General features: G+C 40.5%; 1 protein-coding gene across 7 annotated transcripts in view; it reads right to left on the reverse strand.

Annotated features, from left to right (window-relative positions):
• Positions 1–19,449, reverse strand: part of ggps1 (geranylgeranyl diphosphate synthase 1) — a 50,062-nt gene that overhangs the window by 29,532 nt on the left and 1,081 nt on the right. Inside the window, exon 2 of one of the 7 annotated variants that reach the window (XM_087978680.1) lies at positions 17,205–17,312. The exons of 5 other annotated variants lie outside the window; for them this stretch is intronic. The gene's annotated coding sequence lies outside the window, so the exon portion shown is untranslated. Of the gene's footprint in view, positions 1–17,172; positions 17,313–19,449 lie in introns of all 7 variants that reach the window. One more of the 7 variants, XM_087978673.1, reaches the window with a different exon arrangement.

A 19,449-nucleotide genomic window follows, 5' to 3' on the forward strand; every position in this document is an offset into this window, starting at 1 on the left:
CTATAGCTCAAATCCTCCATATCTGGCAACATGCTTATAAATCTTTTCTGAACCCTTTCAAGTTTCACAACATCCTGATAGGAGGAAGGCCAGAAGTGCACACAATATTCCAAAAGTGGGCTAACCAATGGTCGCTCCTTGCCTTTGGAGTTTTAAGGAAACACAACAGTCTGCCTGCTATCAAAGATATCAGGGCAATTCAGGTAAAAATGAACAAAAAAATCTTGAAACAGACACCCTACTTCAATATGGTCGATGATATTTTGTGAAAGCGATATCCAAGTCAAGAATGGCTTTTATCAGGTGGAGCACTGTGACATATGGATTGCTAATATGCATATGCACTGCTAATATACATATGCACATGCAACTTGCTTTGTGGAGGCACCAACATGCAGAAGTGAATGGTGAATTTGGTTGAAAATTAGGTTCTAGACCTGCTCAGTTAAATTGATAAACAGCTTGACATTGTTATTAATGATAAGAAAGTCTCACTCTTCATATACTTGATAGAGAAATGGACTTGATGACCACTATTTACTCAGACACAATCAAGGTGGTTACATAAAGGGAATCCAGTTATGGCAATTGAAGGATAAGGAAAAAAGTAGATATTATTCACAAAATAGATAGAAGTGAAGACAAAACTGTAAAAAGGTTAGATTTGTGTTAAACTGGAAGAGTTAAGTTTGTTTTAACTATATGTACAACAAACTTTATTAACCAACATATATAGGAGCAGTTATGTGTTCGCTGATCAAATACTACACCTGCTAATAACTTAGTATCAATAGAACTGCTCAAACAAATAAGAAATCGAGACGTACAAGTAGAGATGAACAATCCAAATTGACATGAGTAGTTTCAGTATGCTATTTATTGCATGTAATTAAGAAATTCAAAGTGAGCCTGCAGAAACTTTGAAACAGCTAGATTTGCCAGAAATCAGTTACATCAAGTGAATAAAGATTGCAGCATTGTCATAAAACCTGACAAAAGAAAGCTTGCACAGAAGCTTGGTGGCTGAAAATAGACTGTTACTTCTGCCAAGGACCTTTGTCTCACACAGAACAAGATGTGATAAGGCTGGATCTCTTGACAATTATGTAAACAGACTACCTCAGGGGGGGAAAAAAAAATTTAAAACCAGGTTCATGGACAAAAATTTGAGCATTGTTCTTCAGATGAGGAAGCAGGGAGAACATCTCCTAGCAACCAAGTTTAGTAACGTGAATGCAAGAGAAGATGATTGTCAAAAGACCACCACTCCTACCTGCAGAATGAGCCCAAGTTTTCATTTGGTCTCCATGACCAAATTTGCTCCACTCGCGAGTTGAGTTCTTTGTCTTTATCCCTTCACCATCTGTACAACTTCTTCATAGTCAAGCTGCTGCTACTTAATCTCTTGAATGAATACTCTAAAATTACTATGAGCTCAACCCATGTTTTGTATAATGAGACAGCAGAACATTAGAAAATTAAGTAACAACATTCAAGTACTGAAAAAAGTCTCACTTACAATTCTGAATTAACAAAGCACCAGAGCATATATTCCAGTCAAATTACTGCAAAGACATGCAACTTCAGCATGCACAAAAGGAAGCAAACACTACCAAAAAGCAACAATGAGAAACATAGTACACAGAAAAGAAAGTGATCAGGCCACTATTCATGCATTTCTGAAGATCACAAACTCTGCATTCAAAGTCCATAAATACCAATTAAAGATCACATACATAAGTCAGGAAATAATACAACTCTTATGGACTTGTACGAGCTCATCCTTCAGGCACTGATTAAGATTTCACCTTAAGCACCATTTCAGTGTATACATGGTTTTGACAAAGGTATGAGATGAAATTACACAAATTTCATTGGAAACTGAAAATTGATTAAATAGCTACAAGTGAGAACAATTTAGTTCCTCACTGAGATGGGGGCCAAAACTCTTTGGTGCACTCTATAGCTGCTCGAGCATTTCTCATACACATGCATTAAAATACAATGACAAGCTTTGAACAAGTAGTTCTTGTTGTAACACACTATAAAGATGTGAATACATTTATGAGAGAATGCATAAATGATTGACAAGAATGGTTCCAGGAACGATAAAGTACAATTATGAGGTGGGATTGAAGTAGTTCTGCTTCAACAGGTGACAAGAAGAAAATCAGATACAGATTTTCAATTGTGAGCAGGCTGTGGATGAGAGAGGCAGAAGCTGTTTCTGTAAGTAAAAGAAGAACAAGGCAATACAGATTTAAAGTAATGTGAGAAAGAGGGTTATGGAATGCAGTGCTTAAATGAGGAGAAGGCAGTTTCAAGGTGAGGCATTCAAGACAGCAGTGTATGATGTTATTGTGCGCAGAGAAAATGCAGAAAATTGGCATGAGTTAACAGAACCATTGCTTGATGTGCTGAATGGCCTTCTGTGCCAGAATAATCATGTGACTGAAATTTTCTGATAATTGTGATCATAGTTAAGAATTTATTTCCAGAGCTTGATGAAACCAACTTGATAATTGATTACGAAGACAAATTAAAGCGTGCTCTCAATTATTATTTTTGTTCTTTTGCAACATATTCATCTCCATTTTAATGGCCATTAATCAAGTGTCACATGACCTCTATACATCAACAACTCCATTTCCATAGCCTTGCCATTTGCTGGTTTCAGAAAGACCTCACCATGATCCCAACAGCTCAAGAATCACTGCATATTGAAAGAATATTTAAAATCAAAACAATCCTTTTTATGACTTTTCATAGTGAAGTCAACAAAAAAAAACTGGAAGAACAAGAAAGAGATAACCAACTGGTGTGCAGCAGTGTGGCATATTACATGCCACTGTGACCCTTGATACTCCCCTTATACGCAAATAAAAAAGCTGAGCTTGGATATCAATTCCCAAAGTTTAGTATGCCAGTCATGGCAAGTGTACAGTAGAAGCGGGCCTGTGGCCTTTATACTTAATGACATTAGGCCAAACAACCAGTTGCTGGAACCCAACTTAAAACCAGTGAAGAGCTGCAATCAAAAAGGATTTTTTTTTCCAAAAGTTCTGACAAAGAGGCCATAATCAAAAATAGTAATCTGCTCTCCAGCTAGTGACCAACTAACTAGAGATCTTCCAGCACAAGAGTAAGGATCATCCTTGAGAAGGATTCTGCTCTCAGAATTCACTTGATAATTACAGCATCCTACAACATCAATGGATACAAGTTTTCACTTTAGCTCTAGAAAATCAATTTCCTGCTCAATTCATGCTGGTACATTTTCATATTTCATTCAGTATTTTCTCCACCTGAGCCCACTTTTCAATCCACAATGCATCACCCAAAGAGTTTCCTTAACTTCACCCTGAGTGTGAGATGACAGAATTAAATCTTTTAAATTGAGGTCTTGTTCTAAAATGAATCCAATTGCAGCACAACCATTGCTTATTCATCAAAAATGAAATTGTCCACTTGCACAACATTGCATTCATATAGCATCTTTAAAAGGGAGGTCTCTCATTCAGATGAGCTCCATTTTAAAACCTCCGAAAAGAAAATGCACAAATCATAGTAGTTTAGCAATGTAATTCCAGACTTTGGAGTTCAAGTGGCTGATGGCCTATCTTCAGTGTTAGTGTAAATGGGTCAATGATGTACATGAGACCAGAGTAACAGAATTCAGGGATTAGCAGGAAGTTGCAGGCTGAAGAAAGCACATGTCAGGAAGTCAAAAACAAGATTTTAAAATCTGAGGTATTGAGGAAATAGCAGTCAAGGGGAAGGATAAGTGATAGCAGAGGGAGATGAAGTGCAGGTAAAGTAGTCAGAATTTTGAATGGGCTCAAGTATGCAATGTAACTTGCAAACAGTTAAATCTGGATAGGACAGGCACAAGCATAGATTTCAGCTGTAGACTGCCCGTTCTAAGGATGGAGGCAGACAGTATTACTTACAAGATTAATCAGCAGCATTAGAAGTTTGGCCTGTGGTCAACTCGGATGCTGAAATAATGAGGAGAAGAAAATACCTAACCAAGTTAACTGCGGTTTATGACAACTTTGATCTTACTCATGCTCAGCAACTAGAAATTGAAGTTCATTCAAGATCCAATGTAGTTGAAGCAGCTTGACAGAAATAGTGATGGAATTGCAGTTATTGACAAGGAAAAACTGGATATGATTGTATGGTAGCTGGTCCCATATCATATAGATGACTTTTGTTATGAAGATGTGGGTGTACTGTACATTTGACAATTAAAAGCTAACAAAACTACCCGACAGCACCAAGTGTTCTGAATAAATTATAATGCAACATGTGGTCCAGCAGTGAGGGTAGCTGGTTGTCTGGAGACAAAAACAAATTTGAATTAGGACAATCAGTTTAAATTATACCCCCACAAAAAAAACTAAACTCAAATCAAGTTTGAATTTAGTATATTAACAATATTAAAAGTCAATGACACAATCCAATGCTTTGGGGGTATAAGACCAGGGAAAATTGAACAGTTGAGGAGAACTGCCAAAAGACCAACAGATGTTGGCTGCTCGTCAAAACTCAGTGGTACCTGTCTAGAGAAGGAATTTGCTCAGAAAACAAACACCAACCTGGAGAGCAAATCTCGAGGAAGATGTATAAAACAACTTGCCTACTGGCTGGTTTTGAAATTTGATTTTTGATAAATCTTAAGGGGAGGGTGGGGTTTAAATCAGACTAGTATTATACAAGGGAAAAGAAAAGATAGGTTAGAGGAAGGAGTTGTAAACAGTTGTTCATTAATCATTTCTTCCAGTATAACAGAATCAAGTTGTTAATTTTTAGTTTAACTAGTTCTTGGCCTCAAACTTTCAGATTACTGCACGGGATACATCTTGTGTGTTGTTGGTTTAAATTAAGCAGGAGGGTTTACCCAGTGTCATAACACTTCACTCCACTTCAAGAATAGATGCTTATGAAACCTTTTGGCGTTAGTTGAAGAGCAGGCAGAGTTTTAGGATACCCTAGTTACAGTCAGGAGAAGTAGAACTAAACTAGGATAGCCCCAATGAATTGGATAACAGAAAAGAGACAGAACAGGAAAGTGTTGGACAATCTTCAACGATGACAAGATACAAATACTTCATGGTCATGTAGTTTCAAAATAAAATTACCTTTGGAAAAGATTGTTCTCTACCTCAGGACAGCTATGAAGGCTAGATCATCAATAACTATTAAGAGGTAGGTTGATTTTTGAAATAGAATTTAGGGTTGAGGAGTTGGCACGAAAGTAGATTTGAGACAGATCAACCATGATGCAACAAGTGACTCAAGCTGATGCATCTGGAGACCAAGATTTCGCAGTTGGAGCAGTGACTGCTGACACTGAATCATCTAAAGTTGAGAAAATAGTCAAGTGCTGCAGTGAGGGGTGGTCACACTGCAGGTTAAACTTCAAAGACAAAGAAGATAGGTGACCACCAGACAGATTATAAACTAGGCAATAGTACATTGAGTGGCCATTCCACTCAACAGTATCCAAAGAGGTATCTTTTACAGCAAAGTGATCTGTCTGGGGGATAACAGCAACAGCCAAATTCATGGGACCACACATGGTTTTGCAGCCCAGGGGAGGCACAAAAGGTGTGGAAATGAAATAACTATTGGGGATTCAATCGTTTGGGGAAGAGAGGTACTTGTAACTGAAAACAAGACTCCAGAATGTTGCCTCCCTGATATTTGGGTAAAGGAGTCTCAGAGCAGTTGCAAGATATCCTAGAAGAGGGTGAACAGCCATTGGTCATAGCACCCATAGAAAATAACAATTTTTAAAAAGGGGATGAAGCATTATAAGCAGAAAACGGAGTCAGAAGCAAGCTGAAAGCAACATTTGATCTTTACTACTAAAGCCATGTACTAGTCAGAGTAGAAATAGCAGGATATAATCTGATGAACACATGCCTCAAGAGATGGCATGAGGGAGGAAGTTTAAACCTCTGGGGCATTGGGACTGGTACTGGAGAAGGTAGAACCAGTACAAACTGGGTGGTTATATCTGAACAGGACCAGAACTAGCATACAGGTCAGAGTACTTATTTGACTGGGTGCAGAATGTTTAAACTAAATTGGCAGGGGAAATGGGAACCAAGACATGGAGTCAGGGGAAGGGGAATCATGAACAAAGCGAAGTTTGGTGATGGAAGCAGCCCAGGACCTGCATGTCCTTGGAGTGGAAGAGGGAGTTGAAGTGTTCAGCCACAGGGTAAGATATTAAAGAATTAATTTTCTCTACTGACAAGCAAGAAATGCAATGCCCGGGGGGGTGGGGTAAGGTGGCGTGTCTTTGTCTTTGAGGTGGAATGTGGGAGGTTTACATGGCCATTTTCTTGCAATTCAGGGATTTACATTTTCGTGCAGAAATCAATAAGAACATTACAGTTGGAATTTGACTACTCCCCTTAAATTAAAAGATGGATTTGCAACAGATTTGCATCATACGGTTTCTGGAGGTGGGGTGGTCACTGCATTTTATCTCAAGTGGCGTGAGACTATGAGGGAACGGCTGGGGGTTGCCTTGTAGATTATTAATGGCAACGTAAAGGCTTTTGTATAAAGGACAGACTTTTGTTCAGGAAGCATGGTGAAGTGTGTTCAGGGTTTCACCAAAGCTTGTACTGCACTGTTTAATAAATTTCGTTGCTGGTTCACAGAAGTTGGTGCGTTGCAGTTGCATCAAGTGTCGAAGAACCTCATAAAAAGAGCTTAAGGAGTGGGGTTGGTTGGTGCAGGTGTCCAAGTGACATTCTCCGAAACGATCCCCAAGTTAGCATCCTGTCTCCCTGATGTAGAGATGTCCACATCAATGCAACGGATATAGTAGATGACATTGGAGGTACAGGTAAATTTCTGCCAGATATGGAATGATCCTTTGGAGCCTTGGACAGTGCTGGGGTGGTGTGCGGGTGTGCAGGGGTGGTGGAAATCTGATAGACAGAATGGTCTCTTCAAAATATTGATTGGGGGAAGGAGGGAGGTTGAACAGTTCAACTTCACAAATATCTTTCACCGCAACCTCAAATTCACCTGGACCATCTCGGACACCTCCCTCCCCTTTCTGGCCCCCTCCATCTCCATCACCGGCAACCAACTAACCACGGACATCTACTACAAACAAACTGACCCCCAAATCTGGATTAAACCTCCTCCCACCCTGCCTCCTGTAAAAACACCATCCCTTATTCTCAACTCCTGTCGCTGCTGCTCCTGTTCCCAAGATGACTAATTCCACCATGCAAAACACCAGATGGCCTCCTGCAAAAGACTGCAATTTCCACTCCAGCAAATCTACTCCACTTTACACACAACAACCCTTGAACCCCACCCCTTCCAATGCAACAAGGAGCGCGCTCCCCTGGTCCTCACCTTCCATCCTATCACCTACAAACCCCACCATAAGAGATGTATTTCCCTCTGACCCCCAAGTAGGAACTTGAATGTCCCTGGTAGAGTGGCAAGGGGAGTCAGTATTCAGCCACAGGCCTATGGGGTTCTTTCGTGCATGTGTCCCAGAGATGTTCTCAGACATTCTGCAAATTAGCGTCCTGTCTCCCCAGTGCAGAGAAGACAACACTGGGAATGAAAGACATGGTGTCAAAGTATGGGTAAAACTCTGATGTGCAAGAATTCTTTGGGGCCTAGGAGGGAGGTGAGGGGGAGGTGTGGATGCAGGTTTTACACTTCTTGCAGGGGCAGGGGAAGGTGACAGAGGGGTGGGATGGACCTAAGAGGTACGGAGGGAAAGTCTTTCTGGAATGCAAATAGATGTGGGAAAGGAAAAACATCCCTGGAGGAGAGTTTTTTTTATAGGTGGCAAAAATGGCAGAGGATAATGCAAAGTATCTGGAGATTGGTGGGGTGGAAGGAGAGGACTGTGGGGGCAGGGGGTGGGGAGGAGGGTTCTGCTATTGTTGCGAATGGAGGAGTGGGGTTCAAGGGCAGAGGTGCAAGAGATAGAGGAGATGCACTGGAGAGCATTATTGGCCATGGGGGAAAATTGCCATCTTTGAAGGAGGCCATCTGGGATGTTGGGAGGAGCTGAACATTATTTAATGCAATAAAAACAGTGCACAATGCAACAGAAGAGGTGGATTTGGGAGCCCTCAACCATAAATTACAAAAACGCTATGATCTAATTTCAGCAGGTGAGCGAAGGCAAATGCAACGTTATCCTTCATTGGAGTGGAATGGCAATACTAAAAATAGTGAAATCTTTGAAACTATAAAAGCAGTTTTCAAGTCACAACTGAAATACTGAATAGCTTTGGTCCCCTAAGGGACCTGTCTGCCTAGTTTTGCACATTTTTCCAGAGTCTGCATGGTTTCTTCTCAGTGCTCCATTTTTCTCCCAGTGTTCAAAGATGTGCAGGCTAGGTAGACTGGCCATGCCAAATTGCTCAGTTCCAGAAATTTGCAGGCTTATAAAGGATAGGACAGGGGCAAGTTAGCCTGGATGGGTGTTCTTTGGAGGGGTAATTAGGACTCAATGGGCTGAATGGCCTGCTTCCAAACTGTATGGGCTGTGATTGGAGGTCATCCAGAGAGATGTTATTCAGTTGATCTTAAGAAAAAGACAGCCTTTGAGGAGAGATCGAGTAGGTTGGACCTATATTTATCCAAGTACAGATAAATGAGAGGCAATCTTATTGGAACAGAAAATTCTTATGGCACTTGACAGTAAGCGTGTAAACATAATTACCCCTTAGGCAAAACCTAGAACAACAGGACATCTCAGAATGAGTCATCCACGTAAGGCAGATGAAGAGCAATTTCTTCGAAGTGTCACAAAGCTAGTCCATTTTTTCAAAAAGCTGTTCCTTAGCATAAGGAGACTGTCCTTGATTTTTCAGAGCAGTAATAAACCAGAATGGGCTCAGATCAGTCTGATTTGGTTAGGAGATGAAATGGATTTTGAGGGGCCATTTATGTAAGCAGATGAGACTTCAGGCCAAAGTGGTCATGTTTTGAAAGTGACCTGTACAATGAAATGGAGTGGTCAGCTCTTCAGCTGCACTGAGCAGATTTAAGTTCAATCCTGAACTGTGAAGGTCAACAGGGAGCTGTGTGGAAACTCTTTTCTGCCCTTCAACTTCAGCCTGTAGGCATGTGTGCCATTTATACTGAGTTTAAAGGAGTTTGAAATATGCACAGTCCCAATAAGCAAACAGCACATTTAGGTCTAGCTGGATAGTTTGAGTGCTATAGGTGTTCTTTATTTTGTTCGTACTTCATTGTGTAATTTTGGTGAATAAATTTTTGTCTGTTCTAAAATCTATTAGTCAACCTAGCTATCTTACTCAGGGCAATTTTTACTGTACACTTACAAAACAAATTGCAAAGTTATGGTCTGGGGCTGTCTGCTTAAGAATGTTTTGAGTGGTCTGGTCTAATCCATAACATAAGAAACTGAAATTCTTTACCACAAAGGGCTGGGGAGGCTGAGTCAAAGTATATTCAAGGCTGAGATAAGACAAATTTTTAAAAACAGAAAGGAAATCAAGGATTATGGAGCAAAGGTAGGCTAGTGAAGTAGAGGATGATCAGATCAGCGATGCTGTAATTGCGCAGCTGAAGTGATGGACTGAATGGCTCTGCCCAGTGTCTTATGGCCAGGCATCATCTGTTCAAAAAGCAACAGTAATAACATTAAGTCAAAAATAACTATACTTTGGACATACTGTACTCAAAAATTAGCTTAGCCTTTTCTGAGAATAACATCACATTAAGTCACTAGAAAACAGTATTACAAGGATGACTTTAATGAAGACAGTCTGAAGCATACACTGTATACAGCAAGGTCATAGCGTGGAAATATTCATCAAAAATGCTTATGTTGAAGGTTTTTTGGACTGAATTTAATGGAACAAAGCTCTAGCCTCCATAGGAAATCAGCAAGTTACATAACCTAGTAATGCCTGCATCAGATTGTTCTTCAAGGAGGGTATTCTTAAATCCAGGTCAGGCAGCATCCAAGGAGCAGGAGAATCTAGGTTTTGGGCATAAGCCCTCACCAGGAATTCCTGATGAGGGACTTTTGCCCAGAACATCAATTCTCCTGCTCCTCCGACGCTGTCTGACTGGCTGTGCTTTTCCAGCACCACACTGACTCCGATCCCCAGCATCTGCAGTGCTCACTTTCTCCTATTCTCAATTCCAGTCTGAACAAACAGGATTGTTATGGCGTTAACGGTGGCTGTTCAGCTTACTATCTGTACTGCCTCTGAATGAGCATGACTTGGTCTCACTCTCCTCCCTTTTCCCACTTAAATACATAATGCCCTCTCGAATGCCTCAATTTTAACATAGATATCGGCAGTGCATTCCAGACTCGGAAGTACTCACTTGTGTGAAGTTGTTATTCTTAAATTTGCTTCTTTTGACAATTATTCTCTAATTCTTGATCTTGAAAGAGAACAGTTGCTCCCTATCTATTCTGCCCAACCCTTTCATAGTTAATAGTTTGCAAAACTCTATAGGAAAAACTGTCACAACTTCCCCAATCTATCTTCATAAGAAGTATCTTATCCCTGCAATTCTCAAACATTTTCTACATTCGCTCCCATGAATTCATATACTTCCCAAAGAGTCGTGCACAGGACAGTAAGCAATATTCCAGTTGAGGTATATAATAATTAGCATCTTAGACACTTTCAGCACGAAAATCTTTGCTACTGTACTCTTCGCTTCAATTAATGAATGCCCAGGACAAGTGTTTTGAGAGGGTGGACTAAATAGCTGCAAGGGCATTTCCACTTACAATAGGCACCCTAGGGTCATCTGACTATAATGCATCAAAAACCTCCAACTTGCACTAAAACTGCACCTCTAATGGGGCAAGATATTCAAAAGCACTTGAGACTAGTGTTATTAAACAGAAATTGACTAATTTTAAAGAGATACTATACTTGGCTTTAAAACTAAAAGCTCTCAACCCTGTCAAATTTAACCAATGTCATTTAACAATTCAAAGCATAGTCATCAGTAGAGAAGTGATTCATTTCAAAGATTCTCAAGAGGAAATGACAAAAAGACTGAATCAGCACAGAGGAATGCAAGGCTTGAAAAGTTTGATGGAATTGGGAGGAATTAAACGACAGGAACGTAAATTGTTCGAAAAAGTGCTGCTCGGCCAGGAGCCAAGCATAACATTAGAAACCACAGATGTGGCAAGTGACAATGACATGATACAAATTAAGATATACTAACCCATAAGCTTACTGAGAATTGAAAATGAAAGGCCAGAAGAGCAATGTCAAAGGCATAGCTGAAAGTATGAATAGAGGAGTCAAGTGTCAGAGACTTGCAATATTAGAGATGGAACAAAAGTTCTGGTGATGCAGATTTAATGGTCAAAAGCAGAACTGCAGATTATGTGGTACTCTGTTTCTTTTTAAATTACAAGTTTGGGTTCCATTTCTGCACATACCATTGCAACCCACAAAAGCAATTTCTGACTGTTGGATCCATTATCAAAGAACGTTCTTGCACCCGTATCGGACTGGACGAGGGGAGAACACTTGCTTCCCACGTACACTTGTGATTCTGACACTGCCCGTTCCATTATTGCGCGGCTCCAGCCACTTCCTTTTCACCATGGATGTGCAATACATATCCACCCCCATCAGAATTATCTGAAAGCTTTCTGCTTCTTCTTTAGCAAGGCCTGAATAACTCCAATACACCACCATTAACCAAAATTAAAACTCACATTATAAAGGAACTGCCGAAGTTATTATTTGAAGAATGATAAAGCACAGGAGAGCGCAGAATAGATGCATTTAAAAAGGGAAGCAGCACTCACCTGAAGGACACTAGCTTTCGGAGCGCCGCTCCTTCATCAGGTGGTTGTTGAGGACACAATTGTAAGGCACAGAATTTACAGCGAAAGTTTACGGTGTGATGTAACTGAAATTTTACATCGAAAAATACCTTGATTGTCTGTTGAGTCTTTCGTCTGTTAGAATACCATAATAGAAGTGAAACTATGTGTAAATCACAAAACTTTAAAAAGTTGCATTCTCAGGTTAACTATAACAACTGGTTAACAGCTAGACAACAGCTGTTAGACAATTGTTACAGTTAACCTGAGAATGCAACTTTTTAAAGAGAAAGTTTTTTGATTTACACATGATAGTTTCACTCCTATCATGGTATTTTAACAGATGAAAGACTCAGACAATCAAGGTATTTTTCAATATAAAATTTCAGTTACATCACACTAAACTTTTGCTTTAAATTCTGTGCCTTACAATTGTGTCGTCCACAACCACCTGATGAAGGAGCTGCACTCTGAAAGCTAGTGCTTCCAATTAAACCTGTTGGAACATAACCTGACGTTGTGTGATTTTTAACTTTGTACACCCCAGTCCAACACCAGCATCTCCAAATCATACTCTGAAGGAGGAATGGATAAATCATGTGACTGAATTAGATGGAGAGTGCAAGAATGCAGTACAAGAAGGTTGGGCATGTATGGAATGAGCTGCCATAAGGGGAGGAGAGTGGTACAATTACAACATTTAAAAAGGTATCTGGATGGGTCTATGAATAGGAAATATTTAGAAGGATATGAGCCAAGAGCTAGCAAATGGGATTAAATTAGGTTAAGTTACCTAATTGTCATGGATGAGTTGGACTGAAGGGTCTGTTTCCTTGCTGCACTTCTCTATGACTCAATAAACTGGTACAGGTCATCAGGACCAAACATCTATTTTTGTGCTACAATACAACATGTACTGTGACTCAACAGAACACTTTCTTCAAGCAAGAGTCAAGGGATGAGATGGGGGAAAGAAAAGAGATATTAAGCCTGGAAAACACCAGTCCGAAATGCAACAAAATTATCTGTTGCCAGATTTTTTAAACATGCTTAGGAAGAGAGACCATCTGGAGTCTGGGCTTTGCAATGGTTAACCATAGTTATCACAGGTAGGTGCAGTCAGCAACTAAATTATCCTTCCACAGATCATCCTAGCTTTTAAGTAGACTCAAATACTAACTATACACTCTGAAGTTGCCATCCAATTTTAACCTTTATTTCTCAAAAACAAGTCATTAAATTTGTAGGAGAAAGTGAGGACTGCAGATGCTGGAGGTCAGAGCCCTGAAGAAGGGCTCATGCCCGAAATGCCGATTCTCCTGCTCCTTGGATGCTGCCTGACTTGCTGCGCTTTTCAAGCAACACCTTTTCAGCATATTAAATTTGTACCTTAATTTAAAATTACTTTGTTATGCTTTCTCTCATAAAGACCTCCAAAGAATTGGAACACCACATTTGTCAAATATATATCAAAGTTTTTTCAACACCAATCCTCAAGTATAATTAGGCCAGGAGACCTAACAGTTCACATATAGGGTGTTTCTGAAACCAAAGAGACAGGGAGAAACTCTACAACTTCACCCCAAAGCAGCTAGACATGCCATTACTGACCAAGCAATTTAAAATGAGAGTGGTGCAATAAGCCAGAATTAAACAAGCACAGAAATTTGAAATGTTTATGGGACTATATTCTTGACCCGTTCCCACCTCAGTCAAAGCAAAACACTCAATATAGTTTCACCTCCTTATCTTTAAACCGGGCTGTGAAGGGAGAAAGAACAATGACCCATGTGCACAGAGACATGAGTGCTCAATCTTCTCTCGAACAGCGGTTTCAAGCATCCAGAGAAGGCAACATACATATTAACTGGGTGACTGTTACAATCAGCGAGTGTCAAAATCTAAGATTAAGCTACCTCGTGTTACACAATGAGTTTTCTTAAACTTAACTGGCTTCACATAGTCCATACTTTTCACTTTGTTAAACTGACCTTACGTACTGAATGCTTCCAATATGGTTAAATGGCTCTACACAATGAATGCTTTTCCACCTTGTTAACCTATTACCCTTGTCTCCAGCACCCCATTGTTAACTGCAAGTTCTTATCTGATCTGATCTGAGTCACGCTCAGCTGAATCTTTTGCTTCACAAAACTAACTCTCTCTACCTGCTCATATCAGATACACTTTCAGAAGGTTAGAAGACGGAGTGACAAAACCATATGGGATATACTTGAAAACAGGGGGCTTGGCTTCAACAAGAGACATTCTGGGTCAACAAAAATGTGTGATGGGCAACGGCAGAACAGCACTGGATTGGAGTTAGGATGTTCCACAGGAATTTGAATTACATACTTTCTCAAACTTGATAACAACAAAATGCATTGCAGGAATGTGTTGGAATAATCAGGTCTGGGAGGTAATAAAAGCCAAAAAAGGTGGTGCTGGATAAGCATAACAAGTCAGGAGGCATCCAAGGAGCAGCAGTGTCGATGTTTTGGGTGTGAACTTGTAACATTAAAAAAATTAACTTGTACCCTCTTGCTGGACATGAATGAGAAAGGGTGAAACAGTGCAATCTTTCTCCAAGAAGCTGAACATTCTGGAAGTGGGTGAGGACGACAATCTGTCTCAAAGACAAAATGCAGGAATTTACATGACTATCCATTGTAATGCACACTTCATCTGAGCAGCCATTTACTACTATTCTACTGCTGTAACGAAATTAAATTCTCATTCAGTCCCTTCCATTCAGCAATGCTTTCTTAGCCATCACCCAACCAGCCAATCAAGTTTGTTTGCATGATCATCCCCCAATACTGAAGTATATCACACTTACATTGCCCAGGGAAGTAGTGGAGCCAGAAGTAGTTTGCAGGGCCACCCCAAAGCTAGGACGTATCACACCTACATTGTCTTTGTGAATCATGAAGTCAGGAAATTCTCTGCATAACGATTCCCCAGGATTATGGCATTTACATTCTCACAGGATGACCTCATCCCTACCATTGTACCTGGTGTAATATTTCATTATTTTGGGGGGGGCGGGGGGGGAAGGAGAGGAGAGGAGGAAAGTGTACCTTTGAGCACTACTAACTGACTTGTATAAAAGGGCATGTGTTTCCTTTGTCTGGGCCCTCATCGCGACTTTGCACGCCTAGTAGCAGCGGTAGCATTCCAACATATGCTGAGCTTCCAGGTGGATGGTATAAGCAATCATCCAAGTGTTGGTCGCATAAGACCACTGGGCCCACAAGGTAAGATTCACCTTGATCTCTCTCTGACCACTCGTCTCCTGGGACTCTGTAATGACAAAATCTGAGGTAACACGCACACTTGCGCACCAATAAATCATTTTGCATGAAGCTGGTTTTAATTGGGGTTACGGTCCTCTGGGTTTAATTGGTGTTAAGAGTCTCCTGGGCAAAAGGGGGTTAAAATCCACTGGACAAAGGAGTTTTGAGTCCTACAGACGAGGTTTGAGGCTCTGGAGCATTATTAAAAAAACTAGAATTTGGTACTAAAGTTATCGAGGAGAAAGTGAGGACTGCAGATGCTGAAGGACCAGAGTTGAAAAATGTGGTGCTGGAAAAACACAGTAGGCCAGGCAGCATCAGAGGAGCAGGAGAATCTGTGTTTCGGGCATAAGCCCTTCTTCAGGAATGAGGCTGGTGTGCCAAGCAGGCTGAGATAAAAGGTAGGGGGGAGGTGTTCCCCGAAACATTCCACTGCACCCGATGTGGTCTCCTCTACATTGGGGATACAGGCCGCCTATTAGCGGAACGTTTCAGAGAACACTCTGGGACACCAGCACCAACCAACTCAACCACCCCGTGGCTGAACACTTCCCACTCCCATGCAGGTCCTTGGCCTCCTCCATCGCCAGACTCTGGCCACACAACACCTAAAGGAAGAGCACCTCATCTTCCGCCTAGGAACCCTCCAACCACACGGGAATGAATGTAGATTTCTCCAGCTTCCTCATTTCCCCTCCCCCCCCCACCTTATCTCAGTGCCAACCCTCCGATTCAGCACTGCCCTCTTGACCTGCAATCTTCTTTCCGACCTCTCCAGCCTATCACCCTCACCTCCTTCCACGTATCATATCCCCAGTGCCTCTCCCCCAAATTCCCTCCCCCCTACCTTTTATCTCAGCCTGCTTGGCACACCAGCCTCATTCCTGAAGAAGGCTTTATGCACTAAAAAGTTATTGCCATTATTCCCCCACAGTTCCCTTTAGAATTACTGTTAGTACAACATCGGCTGTGGACTTCACTCAGTTGGTCTTTTGTCGGGGAAAGGAGTGGCATGGACTGCAGCACACCATGTGGTCTGCTGTGAGGGTTTTCTCTTCTTATAAAAGTGTAATTTAATGGAGGTTGTGCAAATAAAAGAAGAAACGTTAAAATTAAGGTTGCGCTAATACTTGGGTCAGAAGAGGGAGTTTCAATATAAATTATGCCACACTAAAAGTGTTTGATATTTATATATTTAGGTTTATTAAAATACTGGTTCAGAACAAAGTAACTGGCTTGCTTTATTTGAATTAGGATCTCAATTCAATGTGGCTACGTAATAGGGCAGATTTTGTTTTTACATTATACATCAGGTCTTTCTAAAATTATTCCATGTAACTTTCAAACAGATTGTTTGAGGACCTTGAGCCCCTGATTTGTTTGAAATTCTACAAAAGTGTTTCAAAAAAATTGTCAGTGGTCATGCTTTAGCCAGATGAATATTGTATTAAAACACTTTAAAAATGCAGACTTTGCACAAAGCGAGTGCATTTTAATTTTGATGTTTTCTTAAGATTTGAGAGAATATTAGAACTGGAGGCTGAGCTGTTTAAGATCTTTCAATTATTGTTAAGACTTCACAGGCCCCCTTCATATTGCAAATTGGAAAAGTGTTGACCTCTACCGAAGTTGCCACTGGAAATTGAATTTTATTTGGGAGGCTTCATTTGGAGAACATTTTAAAATATACTGTTGCACATGAATATTTGTCTTCAGGAATCTGTCAGGAAATCATTTGTATAATGTTTGCACAGGATTAGGGCATTGGCATTTACATTATCGCCAAGGATGACCTCATCCTACCATTGCACCATGCACCTGCAGAGGCAGGGGGTAACCTGTGAGCATTAGCAACTGACCTTTATAAAGGGGATGTGTCTTCTTTGTTCAGGGCCTCTTAACTTTGCACTCCTGTGAAGTGTGTCAAATGGGTGGGGGGGGGGGGGGGGTCACACCTAGCTTATACAGGCTTTAATAAACCTTAATTGTTTGCAGAAGTTGGTGTGTGCAACCCTCAGAAAAAGAACGTACCAAACTCATCAGCAACGTGATGAAGGACTTACAACCGAAACATGAACTCTCCTGCTCCTCTGATACAGCCTGATCTATTGTGCTTTTCCAGCACCACCCTTTTCGACTGACTCTCCAGCATCTGCAATCCTCACTTTCTCCTGGAGGTAATAAAGCCTTCAATCAGGGTTTTACCAGCTAATAAGATGAAGCATATTGACAGAGAAGTTATCTTCATGATGTTGCTTAAATTGTAATTGACTCCACCATTTGCAAAATCATAACCATCATTTTATATGGCCAAAGCCAAATGATATCTGGCGATTTGCACCACTACAAACTACAGGAAAATTGCATTAAAACAATCTGTTTGATAATTTTAAGTTTGACTACAGAATGAACAAAGTGTTCTAACTACATATTTAAGAATGACTTAAATTATTGAAGTCCACAAAGCTGCAGGCATTAAATTTGTGCAGATCATACCTAAGCAAAAAACCCACCTTCAACAAATCTCAAAAACAGCAAAAAAGGGTGAATTATCAGCCACAAAAAAATTGTCAAATAAAGCAAATTTTGAGGATAAACTCCAGGATAAGACCAGCACAAAATTCTCACCAACATATTTTCAATACTTCATACTTAGAACCAGCAAATTCGACCTAGCGTTGTTACACTGAAAGCCAAACTTTGGTGGCTTTGCCAGTGAAGCTTCAAGAACTGGCACTAACAGACCAAATAGGTAATAATATGATCATTTAATCAGATCTAGCTTGTTCAAACAAATTTATAACAGAAATTGCTGCAGCAACTCAACAGGTCTGATAACTTTGATATCTCTTCACAAGCTAACGTTGCAGGTGCAAAGTCCTGAAGGGGGGGCTCAGTGGAACTGATAGGTTAATTCTGCTTTCTCTCTACAGATATAAATCAGACTTGCTAGTTTCTTCCAGAATTTTTGATTTTTATTTTCTATTTCCAGCATTTGCAGTTCATTTAGACAATTGTAACATTTAAATATCAAAACTATTCCACCACATTCAAAAGGTACTCTACTACATGAGACAGAGATCAAGAATGGCATGAAGGTGTAGTGTTTTACATTATGGAAACAGTAACAAACTTGCTCCTATTTTGACTTTTTTTTGTAGGTCTACTAATTCCAGTCAGGGAGTCTGAACACCATTAAAATTGCCAAGAACAGTTGATTACAAGCCCAATAATTTCATATTGAGCAGAATCTGACAAAGTCAAAACGTACCCCTCAAAATAAAAGAGAGACATTTCATTATTTCCAACAGGTCAGATCTCAATGTACATGCTATGGGCAAGGGATCAGATAGGTAAATGGGCTGAGAAGTGGCAGATGGAGTTAATTTAGATAAATGAGAGTTGCTACATTTTGGGAAAGCAAATCAGAGCAGGACTTATACACTTAATGGTCAGGTCCTAGGGAGTGTTGCCGAATAAAAACCTTGGAGTGCAGGTTCATAGATCCGTGAAAGTGGAGTCACAGATAGATAGGATAGTGAAGGTGGTGTTTGGTAAGCTTCCCTTTATTGGTCAGAGTATTAATTACAGGAGTTGGGAGGTCATGTTGCAGCTGTACAGGACATGGGTTAAGCCACTGTTAGAATATTGCATGCAGTTCTGGTCTCCTTCCTATCAGAAAGATGTTGTGAAACTTGAAAGAAAAGATTTACAAGGATGTTGCCAGGTTTACAGGATTTGAGCTATAGGGAGAAGTTGAATAGGTTGGGGCTGTTTTCCCTCGAGCAGAGGTTGAGTGGGTGGCCCTAGAGGTTTATAAAATCATGAGGGGCATGGATATGATAAATTGACTTAGCCTTTTCCCCAGGGTAGGGGAATCCAGAACTCGAGGACATAGGTTTTAGGGTGAGAGGGGAAAGATATAAGGGGCAACTTTTTTAACAGAGGGATGGTACAAAAATAGAATGAGCTGCAAGAGGAAGTGTTGGAGGTTAGTACAATTGCAACTTTTAAAAGGCATCTGGATGGGTTCATGAATAGGACAGATTTGGAGGGATATGGGGCAGGTGCTGACAGGTGAGATCAGATTGGGTTTGGATGTCTGGCTGGCAAGGACAAGGTGGACCGAAGGGTCTGTTTTTGTGGTATACATCTGACTCTACATAGAAGAAACAGCATTAAATTTTCAAAAGCATCTTTTGGCATTCTGAAGTCTCCTTGTTTCAAATGAAGAGTCACTGTAAAATACAACACTCCAATACGGTTTACTTTGGTGCTGCAGTTAAGGTGATAAAGATCTGTGAGCTG

This window comes from Chiloscyllium plagiosum, unplaced genomic scaffold (genome assembly GCF_037043375.1).
Source record: "Chiloscyllium plagiosum isolate Xiang-an unplaced genomic scaffold, Cpla_swu_hap1 HiC_scaffold_3, whole genome shotgun sequence".
Classification (NCBI taxonomy): Eukaryota; Metazoa; Chordata; class Chondrichthyes; order Orectolobiformes; family Hemiscylliidae; genus Chiloscyllium; species Chiloscyllium plagiosum.